At 32.2% G+C, this 15,180-nt stretch overlaps 1 protein-coding gene and 1 long non-coding RNA gene across 2 annotated transcripts in view; one reads left to right on the forward strand and one right to left on the reverse strand.

The window, feature by feature from the left end:
- The window catches only part of LOC132754649 (tumor necrosis factor alpha-induced protein 8-like), a 39,756-nt gene extending 38,143 nt beyond the window's left edge, over positions 1-1,613 (reverse strand). Inside the window, exon 1 of the mRNA XM_060745315.1 lies at positions 1,597-1,613. The gene's annotated coding sequence lies outside the window, so the exon portion shown is untranslated. The remainder of the gene's footprint in view (positions 1-1,596) is intronic.
- Positions 1,614-10,572: 8,959 nt separating this feature from the next.
- LOC132754677 (uncharacterized) lies at positions 10,573-10,899 on the forward strand. The gene is made up of 2 exons (XR_009629115.1): positions 10,573-10,629; positions 10,843-10,899. It is a non-coding gene; the product is annotated as an uncharacterized LOC132754677 (long non-coding RNA).
- Positions 10,900-15,180: the final 4,281 nt, after the last annotated feature.

Genomic DNA, 15,180 nt, shown 5'->3' on the forward strand with positions numbered 1-15,180 from the left:
CGCAAAACCCCGACAATATGTGTCAGGGCACTTGATGACAAAGCTTCTGTGAAAGTTTGGTCAAAATCCGTTGAGAAATGTAAGAGGAGTTGCGCACAGAAGAAATTGTTCACTATATATTTTATATAAGGAAAAAAAACAAAGGGCCATAATTAGGTCAAATATTATCTAATCGCAAAACCCTGACAATATGCGCCAGGGCACTTGATGACAAAGCTTCTGTGAAAGTTTGGTCAAAATCCGATGAGAAATGTAGGAGGAGTTGCGCACAGAAGAAATTGTTTACGCCCGCCCGCCCGCCCGCCCGTCCGCCCGCCCGCCGACATACCTCAATCTAATAACCAGTTTTTTCCTTCGGAAAACCTGGTTAATAAAATTACAATAACTGCTTTATTGTCATACAACATGTAACTCTATGCATTTATAAAACTGAATTTCATCACTATGTAATATAAAGCAATAAGTTTATAAAAGGATGAGTATCCGATATACAGGGTCTTTGTTTTTTTAGTTTCTTTAATAACCGGCTTTCCTGTAATTTAACCACTTTCTCCACTCATCCGGTGATTCAAATGACCTATGTCCGAGATCTATGTCATGGAGAAACTATGACTCGGCCAGGATTATATTTGCCAAAAAAACTTTTTTTTCTTGGGCTCAGAAAAAGCGCTTCTATATGTCATGCATCCTGATTTCAAAGTGTTCTCAACAGTGTGGAAACAACCCATAACAGCAAATCAGGTGCTCTATCTTGATTGAGAACATAACGCCCATGCAATGAAATGCCAAGATTTTCACATAACGGATTCATTATAAGCAGAATGGCACATGACACTAGTGGAACTTCAAAGACATATAACCATGACTGTTGCATCTGAACTTACAAACAGGAGGCCTCACAGTACATGTAATTCTCTAAAGATGAAGCTGATTTAGACCAGCTGACAGAAAAACACTCTGTTCAAAAGACTTTAAAGTTTTCATGATTCTATATAGTGTTATTTAAGAACATTTACTGGTCATTTAATATCATAAATGTGTTATATGTATCAACTTGTACCAAATCACCATCAACTATAAACATAAATGTGACGGCCTGTCACTTCAACCAAACAGCCTGAACCTAAATTTAACAGTCAATGTCAAGGCCATTTTTCTAGATAAAGTACAGGAGGCACCGCTGACTGATGATGAAAGATTGTTGAACTTTTTGACATTTCTGACCAGAAATTTAAATACAAAAAATAGCTTATCATTATTGTTGACCTTTTTATTTGATGCAATTGTCATGCATTGTGACAATCTGCACAATTTTTTTTATTGATTCTCTACCACTGTTTGCGGTTACATCCCAAAATGACCATTATCAAAAAGATATCAATAGAGATACCCTTGAGCTCTGCAAATGTGGATTTCCCATCTAATCCTGGGGTATTTATAATAATTTTGACATTAACAACATAGTAAATATGTAATGCACCTTAAAGCCTAAGGGTTAAAGTTTGTTTGTATCCCTGGATTAAATGGGAAAAACCAACATTTGCTGAGTTCTTAAGTATTGGAGTATCTCTATTTTGAATCAATACTTTTACATACCAATTCAGATATTCCACAAAATTCCAAAACTCCAAAAGATTCTTTTTAAATAAAGAAGTCACATAACTATTTTAACTCTTCCTTAAAATAACAAAAATTAAGCTGTTGATTGTGTAAGACCTGTCTCGTACATACAATGTTACTGAATCAGTCGGCTGTACTTAATTTACCAGACTTAAGCTTGATACCCTATATGTCATAATAATATACCAGTGTTATAAAGAATTACAAATACAACAAATATTTCCATTACTGTGACAGCTGTGGTGAGATAGGTAAGTTTGACCAACAAATATTACTGCCACATTGACGGTAATTAAATGTAAAACATACAGTACGCATAATACATAACTGTTGTTAACATCTTGTTTTATTATTTTGAACTCTTCATGGGACACAGTCAATGATATAAGTAAAACATTAAGTCAAGAAGATTGCTGATAATAATTATATATTACATGTATTTCAGTTTTTTCGGCTGCATAAGTGTTTAAAGCTATATGTATGATATATATCTGTTGCTTCAATTTGAAAAACAAATGCTTAAGAAATACACGTATGAAAGAAAAAAAACATTAGGATTACTGAAACAATACAATTTTACTGTTCAACTTGATAAATTTTATAAAAATGTTTCATATGATATAGCTTTATACCCTTTATAGCCCTTTTAGAAATGTACCACAAGACCAGACTTCATAATTGGCTGCTCCATTTAAATATCTTAATACTGAAATCTGTGAAAATTGTCTGTTGGTTTTACCCATGTAACAAAAATTAATGGGTTTTTTCCACCCCAAAAAATTTTGGGTTTTTTCCCATCTAACAAAAAAGGGTTTTAAATTTAAAAGCTAGTCCGCTATCATGCACACTTTTCCAAAAATGCCAGTGCCCAAAACATTTGGCAAAAAATAGTCAAAATTTTTCTTATTTTTGTAACGGGAAAAAGTTTTTTTAAACGGGACTAAATTTGGAAAAAAACATTTGCTGGGGTTTTGAGCACTCTATTTTTAAATTTTAAATTGCTTTAATTTTAGGGGAAAATTTTCAAATGAAAAATAATGACTTTTAATTTTTCAAAATTTAAAAAAAAACAAATTTTTTCAATTTTTCATAAAAAATACCCATTATTCAGAAAAGGGAAAATCAAAAGTGAACAATTTTTTACTAAAAAATTTTTATTGTTTTAAAAAGGGGTGTACAATATCTTGTGCAACAATGCTGCTCAATTAAGATCTTCTTTAATTTGTACATGACATTATATGGATATTTCTAAATGGACCATGGAGGACATTTTAATTTATTTGGAATATCAATTTTCAACATTGCCGTGACCACCCACAGATTGTATACTTACAGATATTCATGGTCTGTTAGTGTACAAACTGTATCATAACCTTAAACTGTCATCAAAGGGAAATTTAACCCTATTATATCATGTTATTAATAAACTTGACCTGTTTTTAAATTTGAAACTGTTTATTACTAAAGTGTAAGGGACTTTTATACCAAAATGCTAAAAATTAAACAGAGAAACAAAATGAGGTTATATACCGTTGTTTTTTTGTTTTTGTTTTGTTTTTATAATATCATGGAAATGCATTCTCAAATATATTATCAAATGGACTGTTCCAGATTTTAAACAGGTCGCATAAGCAATTATACAAATTCAGCAAATTAAGGCTTATTCTGATGCTAAATCTTCTTAATTGACCTATCTCTTCTAATTTTATTGGGAAGTCATATATTCATAAACTATCAGGTCATTATTGGAAAGTCATATATTCATAAACTATCAGGTCATTATTGGAAAGTCATATATTCATAAACTATCAGGTCATTATTAGGAAGTCATATATTCATAAACTATCAGGTCATTATTGGAAAGTCATATATTCATAAACTATCAGGTCATTATTAGGAAGTCATATATTCATAAACTATCAGGTCATTATTGGAAAGTCATATATTCATAAACTATCAGGTCATTATTGGAAAGTCATATATTCATAAACTATCAGGTCATTATTGGAAAGTCATATATTCATAAACTATCAGGTCATTATTGGGAAGTCATATATTCATAAACTATCAGGTCATTATTGGGAAGTCATATATTCATAAACTATCAGGTCATTATTGGGAAGTCATATATTCATAAACTATCAGGTCATTATTGGGAAGTCATATATTCATAAACTCTCAGGTCAGTAAATTGTAAGGTTAACACTTTTTGTTTAAACAATATAACCTTATAAAATAACAAATCAATCTTAGACTAGCTATCTCTTCTTCCCTTCAAACCCAAACAAGGGCAAGTAGGCAGAGTAAAAGACATATAAATAAAGAAATATTGAGCATTTTTCATTTATCAAATCAACTTATAAAATACATCATGTCAGAATCATGCAAGGCATATATTAGTGTAAAAACACAATCCAGTCCTACAATATAAATATATACATGTCTGATATACCACATCACAGTCACTATTATTGTCTCCATAAATCATTAGGCTATAAAAATTATGTTATAAGGTGTAGACCTATAAAATATTATGATAGTAATTGGTTATTTCTATGCAGTTATGTTTATTTGATAGTTGATTTGGCATTGTAAAACATGCAGACAAACAAGATTGTAGTATACCCACACACATTGAATGTGTCATACACATAACTTATTACATGTATCATAATTTTATGACATGTGATGATTTCCATATTTTCTGACAATTATGAAAATATTAGATACTTCAAGAATACGCCAATAATTACTTTTTCCATATTATTTTTGGGGCCATTTTAAAGTTTAGTCAAGAAAATTTATACATACAAAGTATGACTTAGATTACAAGACAATTGTGTCATAACTAGAACTCTGCGAGTCGGATACATGTGTCGCCTTGTGGACAATATAGTTTAGGAGAAATGGCCAGGACAAAAATGAAATATGAAAATTAACAAAGGGCAATAACTCAAAAAAAAAATAAGTGCAGAGCAGCAAGTTTTGTGCACTGCACTTCTTATCAATAAGATCAATCATTTTATGAAGTTTCAAGTCCATATCTTTTATACATTAGGAGAAATGGCCAATACAAAAATAAAGTATGAAAATTAACAAAAGGCAATAACTCAAAAATTAGAAAGTGCAGAGCACCAATCCTTGTGTAATGCACTTCTTCTTAATGAGATCTATCATCCTATGAAGTTTCAAGTCCATAGCTTTTATACATTAGGAGAAATGGCCCATACAAAAATAAAGTATGAAAATTAACAAAGGGCAATAACTCAAAAATTAGAAAGTGCAGAGTACCGGTCCTTGAGCACTGCACTTCTTCTTAATGAGATATATCATCCTATGAAGTTATAAGTCCATAGCTTTTATACATAAGGAGAAATGGCCTGGACAAAATTAAAGTATGAAAATTTACAAAGGGCAATAACTCAAAAATTAAGAAGTGCAGAGTACTGGTCCTTGTGCACTGCACTTCAGGTTATTGAAAGAAGCATGCATACCAAGTTTGAAGTCAATCCGACCTAAAATGACTGCGTTATGCTCCAGACAAGCTTTAAGGGACGCCGACAACGACACCGCCGATGCCGCCGACAAAAGTAACCCCTATATGTCGCCTTTTGAAGGCGACACAAAAGCATTAAAAACTTTTGAAATGTAATAACTTGTACTTGTTAGTATAGAACAGTGCCCCTGTAGAGCAAATACAGCAACAGCATGATGAAAATCTTTAAACTTTCAGCCTGTTTATTAAGCACTAATCAATTGTGTATATATAACCCCTCCCCACAACATCACCCCCTGTTCACTACGCAAAGGGGATAGCAGGGAAATGGCATAATGGATTTTACCATCAAGTTAGCAAACCAAAAGTCTCCACACTATAACCCATTAGGTTACAAATGACTGACTGGTGCTCACTTTTACAGTGTTTTAAACACAAGTGGTCTTTCCTAGTGTTGTATTTTTTCCAGGGTTGTAGCAGGGGTACTGGGTCGGGGTGGGGTGCGTTAGCCAAACACTTATACTGCCACATGTGGTTTTAAAGACAAGACAGAATCAAAACCAGGTTTTCCTAGTATATTTTTATGTTCTAATATTATGCTACATTAATATTGTATACAACAACGCTACGCCGTGGTTCACAATTATGATGATTAACTGAATTTAACTTGAGTTTTAACTGTCTAAGAATATATACAATTTATTGATTAAAACACTATATCACGTAAAATTTATTAAATGGTAGAGAAAGTTTATTACGATGTTTTAAAAACTGTCAAAATACATAACATATAAAAATTCGACAAATGTAAAACAAATGAAAATTTACATGTATATTCTTTACTAAATCACACCACTTGCATATATTAACGATTCAATTAGTCCAAAAAGTCCACTAAGTGTCCATTTACAATGTGAAACTTGACGTATTTGTGGAAATGGTTTTCAAAATTTTCGTGAGATAATTTAAATGGGCTATTAACTTATCTGTTTCCAAAAAACTTCTGTGTTTTCTCGTATACCGTGAACAATTTAAAGTTGTAAACTGCGTAATCATTATGTTTTGACAAAGTATGTGTATCAAAAAGGGGTATAATAAAATGTAATATAAAAACTTTAAAAGAGGGACATTTTTGCTGTTGTTTATTGTGTTTGACTTTTTCATTTATATTTTCAAAAGAAAAGTAGGCCTAATAAATATAATGAATAATATTTAGTTAAAAGTTTGCATTTTTATTTTGCTTTTATACATGTTATATATCCCTTTAAATATTCTATCTGTAATAAAATGCTAAGAAGATCAAATGTTAACATTTATTTTTTTTAATTTTGTCAAATGAATGGAATAAAATAGAATCACTGTTGGTAATAGGGAAGGTGACAATGAAGCAGTAACATGCAGTGTCTATCTTGTGTATAATATATTTTGCTTTATTTCACTTTTAGGAGAGCAGATATTTTAAGAGCAGCAGTACTACAGTGACAGGGCAAACAACTCTAAGCTCTATGTCATGTAGTTTCACTTAAAAAGGTTAAAATTTGTTGACAGGGAGATCCCTTGGAAACAATTAAAACATAAACATGCAAGGCCATCGTTGAGGTGTTGCAATATGACAAATTTCAAAAATCTGGGCAAAAAGTGACTAAAGAACGTATAAGTTTTTTTAAATTTTAAAAAGATCAAAATTTGATTTTTCATCAAAGCTGGGGTAAAAATGTATCTTTTTGTCCCCGCATAAGTTTTAAAAGAAAAAAATCAGTTTTATATTCAAAAGCGATAAAAAAAAGTATTCATAATTTTACCCTGTATAGTTCTGTGTTGCTGGCAAAAATAAAAAAATAAACTCCAAAAACAGTTTTTTTTCGAGGGCCATAAATACCCAAAAATACTAAACTGGATACCTGGGTAAAATGCTAGATTGAGGTACCCCAAAGAATCCCTTTAAAATTGTTAAATGTTTTTTGGGATAAGAAAAATAAAAAAATTTTAAATGGCCCTTAAAATCTGAAAAATTTTTGACAAAAAAATGCAGACAATATTGCACAACTAGACTTGTAAAGATCATTCCTGTAAAGTTTGTATGAAATTGCACACAGTAGCTTCTGACATGTTTGGTGATGGATGGATGGATGGACAATTCCATACCATAATACCTTTAGGTTTTTTATTAAAAAAAGACATGAAAATTGTATACTTATGGTATTATTTAGTCTGTTCATGAAAGATAATGGTAAAGTACAACATACGTCCTTTGCATCGCCTTATTATTAAACACTAAATTTGCATGAACTAATGATATAAGGGTATGTAAACTTACCCATGTAAATTACCAAAAGGATAGGCTCAATTTTGACCCAGGAGTTATGATTTACAAGGGGTGTTCAAATATGAATGCAACTAGGCCAATATCTCACTTTTAAACATGTTCATTGAACGCCGCCTTTTCTTGTTGATCTTTGATATTTTACAAGAACTATGTACATGTATCGCATAGGTGGTTGTGTAAGCCCTCAATTGATACCATACATGTGTAAATCAGTTCAGTCTACTTTTGACAATAGCTGGATTAATGCTATCTACTTTAATATGTATACTAAAGCTAAAATGGTTGGGAAAAGATCTCCTTCCTCTGACCAAATCTGTCCTATATAGAGAACTAGCTGCTGTATTCTTGGTATACAGGCAAAAGACACATTTAATGTAACATGTTGTGTTTATGGGAACAATGAAATTTCTTTTTCATCTGTCACACGGTGGTGTAAGAAATTTAAAAGTCAGGTATTCAGTAAATGATGCACCTCATGCATATCATCCGAAAACTACAACTTCGTCTAAAATGGTTGAAAAAGTAAAGGATTTGATTGCTACTGATGCAAGATTTACAACTAGGTATATAGCTAGAGGTGTTGGTATCTCTGTAGGAGCCGCTCATACAATTCTCAGACCTGATTTAAAAATGAGAAGGTCATAAGTGCCAGATGGATACCCATCTCCTTACAAAAGAACAAAAACTTGCTTGGGTAAGAATCTCCAAACAATTGTTTAAACAGTTCCCTAGATACAACAATTGATCTTTTGACAAATATCATCACTGGCAATGAGACTTTTATGAGCCCAAGCAAAAGAGACATAATAAAATATGGGCAACCAAAGGGTGTCAAAGACATTGCATAGCAAACCGCACCATGAGCATCAAAAAAGTCATAAATTTTCTTTACCAATCAAGGTCCTGCTGTTCAAATTGCAGTACTAAAGGGTAAATCTGTAAATGCCAAATTTTACAAAGGCAAAGTCCTTCATAAATTAAAGAAATATTTCAAAAACAGCCGACCAGCAACATTACTGGTCTCTGTGGTGTCAGGTTGTTGCACGACAATGCTTCGTCCCACAAAGCGGTCATTGTACCAGAATATCTGCAACAGGAAAAGGTTGTCAAGCATCCTCAACCTCTTTATTCGCCTGATCTTGCCCCTTGTGGCTTTTTTCTATTTCTGAGGCTAAAAAACACCTTGCTGGAAGAAAATATATAACGCAATATTCGGCTTTATTCCAGACAGTGTCTTCACACTTACCTCGAAAAGATTATGAAAACACCTTTAAAAATTAAATTAAAAGACTAAAACTTTGGCATTGTAGTTTCTGAGATTCTTACTCAGTTTACAGTACAAGTCATATTATAACAAAAGTGACACAGAGGCAATGCTATTTTTTGCGCTGAGGAGCATGATTAATACAACTTTTGTAGAGATCCATTAAGCAATGCTACATGCTAAATATCTAAACTGTGGGACATGTAGTTTCAAATAGAAATATTTAAATGCACTTTCCCATATACCTTGTATGTCTATGCAAACTAAGTGACCCTCAGAGTATTCGGTATGTTAACAAGAAATAAAATATATAAAGATTCATCATAAAATAAATAAACACACAACAGAATCATTCTTTAAACTTAAATTTTATTAGTTTCATCATGAACATTGTACAAAAATATCAAGAAATCAATATAAAAATATATCTTATAAATGAATGAATCTTACATACTTCTAATTTGTTTAAAATAATGCCAACAAAAATCTCAAAAGAAACACACATGCATTGATATAATATACATTATAGTATATACATTAATTTCAATATGGACTATCTTCATAAAATTTATATATACATGTATGGCAAGGGAGTAATATGTTAAAACAGGTCTTGTATTCACATTAAAGGAACTCCACTGAGGTCCAAATGCATAAAAATATAAAATCTGAAATTCTTACATAGACCAACTTAGACTTAAACAGGAAGCTATGTAAAGGATTAATGAGAAATAAATTGAAAATCTTATTCTGTGCTATTCTTCGCCCAATTTGAGTAAAAAGCGTTGCAATGTTTTTCAATTTTGGGTCATTTTCCACAAATTATGGAAAAACAAAGTGGACAAATGATCTGAAATTTTGCACACAAGTTATTGATTTAGATCTACATCAAATGGAACACTTATCTCGAAAAAATTATTTATCAGTCCTGTCATGTCAAAAAACCTCAGTAGAGTCCCTTTAACACTTATTTTTCAGACACAATTTAATTGACACATAAATTTAATTTTAGTTCACCTTACATACTGTTCATACATCAAGTGGATATTATCTTTTGAGGTAAATAATCAGATATGAGATTTTGGTCAAGTACCATGCACAAGTTGTGTATATTACAACATAATCTGATTAAAATTAGTCCTAAAAAACGCTACTTACTACTACGCATTAGGATCTGGCTATCACCAATAGGTTGTCACCTCCCTGTGATTTTTTAAACGGCTAATCATCGAAACAATCTTGAAAGCTATGCTGTTTCTAATTTTAACTGCTGGATAACCTGAATACTGAGTAGATAATTTTCATGGTTTCCAGAACAAACATGGTGTTGTCCATATAGCCGGCAAGTAAACTGGCAAAACAATCTTGCCAATTAAAATTGAGTCTATTATTTCCAGTTTATTTGTTTAAAATTATTTCAAACATTTTTTTTCTTACAAAAATCAACAATTTATTTTACTTCCACAGACAAAAATATTTCTTTACTTTGTCAAGTGCCTATCTGTACACAACGGTCCGATTGCATGGCTAAAAATAGCTTTCTCGGGAAATCTAAATCACAATGAAGGTGAAACATATACAGTGGTAATCAGATCTACATGTAAGAAATAAGTAGATCTGAACTTTAGTCAGTTTGAATTGTTATCAATACCATATTATTATTACAGTATCACCTCTGCAGAGCAACTCAATTTATGAGACAAATGAGCCGTGTCATGACAAAACCAACATAATGCGTTTGCGACCAGCATGGATCCAGACCAGCCTGCGCATCCGCGCAGTCTGATCAGGATCCATGCTGTTCGCTTACCAACCCTATTACAAAACTGATAGCGAACAGCATGGATCCTGATCAGACTGCGCGGATAAGAGGCATTGCTCTATAGAGGTAAAGGGTAGAAATAATTTGGTTGTTGTACAGAGGTAATTGCTCTATAGAGGTAAAGGGTAGAAATAATTTGAGCCGCGTCATGACAAAACCAACATAATGCGTTTGCGACCAGCATGGATCCAGACCAGCCTGCGCATCCGCGCAGTCTGATCAGGATCCATGCTGTTAGCTATCAAATCCATGCTGGTCGCAAACACATTATGTTGGTTTTGTCATGACGCGGCTCATTTGGTTGTTGTACAGAGGTAATTGCTCAACAGAGGTTTCATGTATTATCATTATTTGATGTTTTCTCTTTTAAGTGTCAAGCAGTGATCCATTTGAACAGTGATCCATTTGAAAAGAGAACCAGTTAAACAGTTAACCAGTTGAACAGTGAACCAGCAGGATTATGTCATATACCTGTTAGTTAAAAATTACTCAACAGTAATGTACGACACTATTTTACAGTTTATAACCGTAGATACATTTAAAAGAGGGGAAAAAAAACACCTTGTAAAGATGATATAAGTTGTAATTGGAAGGTAAAACAATACACTGGTGTCAATGATTTTACAAATGTGTTGTAGTACAGTAACAAACATGTGTTAAGACAGCAATAGCAAGCGAAAACAAGAGCTGTCGGTAGGACAGCAACGCTCGACTATTCTTAGTGCTTGATAGTAAAAAAAAAATGCTTGATACAATTACCTCCTCCTGTTTACAGGTTGGGGTAATGATGGTGAACAAGTGTGCAAAGTTTCAAAGCCATATGTCAATGGACTTTGAAAATATTTGAACTATTACAAAAACTTTAACCTAAATTCTAAGTCGAAAAAGGAGCATAATTCTGTCAAAATGCTTGATACAGTTACCTCCTCCTGTTTACAGGTTGGGGTAATGATGATGAACAAGTGTGCAAAGTTTCAAAGCCATATGTCAATAGACTTTGAAAATATTTGAACTATTACAAAAACTTAACGTAAATTCTAAGTCGAAAAAGGGGCATAATTCTGTCAAAATGCTTGATACAGTTACCTCCTCCTGTATACAGGTTGGGGTAATGATGGTGAACAAGTGTGCAAAGTTTCAAAGCCATATGTCAATGGACTTTGAAAATATTTGAACTATTACAAAAACTTTAACATAAGTGGTTACGCCGACGCAGACGCCGACGCTCAGGTGACTACAATAGCTCTACTTATTCTTATCGAATAGTCAAGCTAAAAAGTGATATCTAAACAAAAAATATCAAAACCCAATGTTGACCTAGTTAATAAAATTATAATGAAATATGCTAGAAATAAAATATATTTTACTTAAAGCAGCCTCAGCCTTTTTAAAGGTTAAATATGTTATTTTTAGATAAATCGTTTCATATAATTGTCAAATCAAAGGAATTAAGGTAGAAAATGAAATCTGCCAATGATTAATTACACAAACAATAACAAAACCCCTCGATAACTCTAATTTATCGGTCTGCTCTCTATATTTAAATAAGTAATGCAGACAATTTTTTCCCTGATCATCTATATTTAGAAAATTTTCCCCAACGTAAAAAAGTTTTTAAAACGCTGTTTTGAAGAAGGCTTAACAGTAATATGATTCACTTTTCCAAGACAAAATTACTGATATATTTAGTTTGAAACAACACAGAATTGTTTTTTCAACAGAAAATAAAAGCTGGAGGCCACTTAAGTCATCTTGACATCAAAACCATTTTTATTTCAATATGTTAAGGCTTGAATCAGAACAATCATCAGTAATTTGTCATGCATACATAACATTTATATAATAAAATATTGTTTAAACCAAAAGGCATACCTAAAATAAGTATAGCAATGCATGTTTCTATTAATACACGCCTACTTTGCTTTAACATGTCCATACAAAATCTGTTCAATCAATTGCAACAAGAATGCATTTGAGGAGCATGGCTAACAAAAATCTGTTTTATATATTTATATCTCTTAACAATGCTTTAAACAATAAAGTATTAATATCTAGACGTAGACAAATTTATAGATTTACTTTCATATCAGCATTCAATTTTTTAGAAGCATTTCAAACGAAGATCTCTAAGCATTTCTAAGAAACTATTCAACATGTATACAGCTTAAATAACAATGATTAACTAAACTTCTTATCCTACTTATTCATACAGTGTACATGTATATACAAGCATGTATATATAGTAAATACAACCAACCACTCATTGTTTAGTGGACATATTTCCTTCTGTGTGACAATTACAAGGAAGATATTGCACATCATAATCTACAATCAAAATACAACAAAGATTTGTAAAACTAGGAAAGGGAAATAACTATATATAAATAAGGTCATCTTCTCTGACTCATCTTAAACCTTTTACCTGCTGGAATCGGAACTGATTCACCTTTGCTGCCAGTATAGAGCCAGGCCAGTCAGATGCAGTGCATGCAGTCTGACCAGGCTCTATACTGTTGGTAGCTCAATTTTTGTACTTTGATCTTGAAATCCCTTAAATGTTGAATGGAATGCTCCAAATTCAAAGGTGGGTTAATCCATTTCACAAATCCAGCAAGTTATGGGTTATAAAGGGGGGAGGAGAGAAAATGAATAAAATGTTGGTTAATCTAATTGGTAGAGCTACATGGTCCAAGTGATGAGATCCTGTAATGTTGATAAAATTACTTACTTACACTATGACAAGTTAAACTTAAAATCACTATACATTTTTGTATAATGTATTACCTCATGTAAATTAAAAACAAATAAATATTTTCACTCTTACCCTTTTGGAACCAAAAGAAATTAGCTTTTGTAACCAGTTTACAGCCAGGCCGGTCTGCAAATCTGACCAGGCTTCATACTGTTAGTAGTTCAAATTTCGTATTTTGATACTGAAATGCCTTTAACTCAAGGTGGACTGTTTTTAATTCAAAATGCACAAATTTAGGGCTGAAAAAGTATACAAGTACAGTCATGCAGATTTACATAAAATATTTGAAAAGAAAAAAAAACAACCCTAAACTATAACGGCATTTTAGATAATATGGAATGTTTTATGGACCAACAATTTTAAGCATCAAGTTGAACATCAAACAAGAGCTGTCAATAGGGCAGTGTGCTTGACTATTCTCAGTGCTTGATAGGAAAACAAGAGCCTCGATAATAAAGAATTTTAAAGTTCAAAAAGGGACTATATTCTGTAAAAATCCATGTTAAACTGTATGGGCCTTCGATAGTGGCCTTCAAATAAACGTGTGAAGTTTTAACCCATTCTCTTCAGTTTTTTTTGAGATACCATGCAAAGACTTAACCAAAGTATGATGCCAACCCCTGGGTGAGTACAATAGTTCTCTCTCCCTAGTCTTTGAAATAGTGGAGATAATTTTTCCTTTTTTGACAATGCTGTATATATTTATCAACAAGAATAAAATGTAAAGGGAATGGCTTGTTATGAGAGATGCCTGAGGGTAAACCATAAGAAATAAGTGGGGACAGGTATGGGTAGGAGGAGGTAAAGACATTTTAAGCATATGAAATGATCTGAAGGACAACTTGTAAGTTACCAGATCTTTCTAATGTTTACAAATATCACAGATAAAACATTATGGCTGAGGTCATTATCACACCAATATTCTAGAATACTGTATTGTTTCCATTTAATGCCCCCCCCCCCCAATCTAATAAGTGTCCCCTCACTCTCACATTTTGTAGAAGACTTATAGATTTATCATCTATAATGAAAAAGCAATCAAAAACATCCAAATACATTTTTGTATTAATGACACTCCAGTAATGAAAAATCATTAAAAAAAAAATTATAATTGAATTGTATCTTTATTAACGGTATAATTAGCCCCCCCCCCCCCCCCCAAAAAAAAAAAAAAATGCAAGCCCCAGGGGCGATAAATAGAAACAATAAGGTATACTGCCCTCCAATTTCAACATCATCAGAGAATGTTACAATGGTATATAATTCCTTACATAGTTGTGAAAAATTTAGTTAAAACAAATATTTCATGCTAGTTTATTTCAACATTCCCTGAATTTGAAGGCACATTATGTATTAGTATTGCATACTCATTTTATGACTATTGCTCACCATGCTTACGTTTATTTTACAAGTAAATAAATCATTGTACTATCAGCAAGTAGGCTTGTTGACATAATCATTTGGCCTATCAAATGCCAGATTATTTTTAGACTGATCTTACTTAACTTTGTTATACAAGTTCTCAAATTGACTATTTCGTTAAATATAATTCTTAAAAAATTCTTAAGAAATACTATCCTTGACATTGCGGAACAAAATATCATTTTAAACATAGAATTTTATATTTACCATTATCCATTAATCAGTTGATAACAATGTATCATACTATTATCTTTGCTTCTTATATATTTTAATAATAACATCTTCCAAAAGGCTTATGTAATATTGGATAAAAAAAGCTGTGACAACATTTGTTTTGATTATTTAGATTACTAACACTCTGTTTAACCCTCTTACCTACAGGAAAGAAAACTATTAAGTAATTGCCACCAGTATACAACCAGGCCAACCTGCACATCCGCATAGTCTGACCTGGCTCTATACTGCTGGCGCATCTAGC

This window comes from Ruditapes philippinarum, unplaced genomic scaffold, assembly GCF_026571515.1.
Source record: "Ruditapes philippinarum isolate M1 unplaced genomic scaffold, ASM2657151v2 ctg134_1_1_1_1, whole genome shotgun sequence".
Lineage (NCBI taxonomy): Eukaryota > Metazoa > Mollusca > Bivalvia > Venerida > Veneridae > Ruditapes > Ruditapes philippinarum.